We start from the raw sequence: 831 nt of genomic DNA on the forward strand, positions 1-831 counted from the left end.
ATGACTTCTAATAGTTTTTCAAACATTCTAGAATGAAACATTTGCTGTACAACTCGGGTGTGGAGAGACCCTTAGGGGTTGGTTCCATGGTTGCAATTTATGTGGTCTAAATGTGTAAAAGAAAGACTCAGATGCATGTCATGTTGGTTTTAAATGCTTTGTTTAAAATACATTTTAAACAAAGGTTTTTGAGAAACATTACTATATTATAAATGGTAGTAGTGACTTCATGGTTACTGACTCCAGGGTTATAATGGTGATTTTAAACATGTTGTTACTGTTTCTATAATGTGGTAATCCTTTGAAAAATCCAAAAAGCTTGCTGTATATTAAAATATAGGTGACAACTTTTGTTAAAACCAATAGCTTTTCAGTATATATTGATGTGGCGACCTACTGACAAAGCCAATAGGACTGTTTTATTTAAAATTACACCCATATATTGTGCTGTTCTACTTGGTATAGATGGGAGGGGGGTGAGTTGGGGGATCATGATCCAGTAGGGGGTCAAATGTGATTTCAGAATGTCACCAAAGGTAATTCCATCTGCTTGATGCATATATTTGTAAAACATGCAAAGTATTTAGTAGAGTGCTCATTAATGAACCATTACAATATTCCAAAGCATAAAATATATTACCTTCACGTGCTGTTATAAAATGAATATAAACAATTACAATAGATATATTTAAAAATTGAGCTTTTTAATGAGGAATAAACAGTAAGAATTGTTAAATTATAGTTTTTAGCCTATGTTATTATTTTGCTAAATTCTCCAAATAGGTTAAAAATGTAATTATTTGACAGATTAATTGTGGGTCCTTTGAGTCC

This window comes from Lissotriton vulgaris, chromosome 1_1 (assembly GCF_964263255.1).
Source record: "Lissotriton vulgaris chromosome 1_1, aLisVul1.2, whole genome shotgun sequence".
Lineage (NCBI taxonomy): Eukaryota > Metazoa > Chordata > Amphibia > Caudata > Salamandridae > Lissotriton > Lissotriton vulgaris.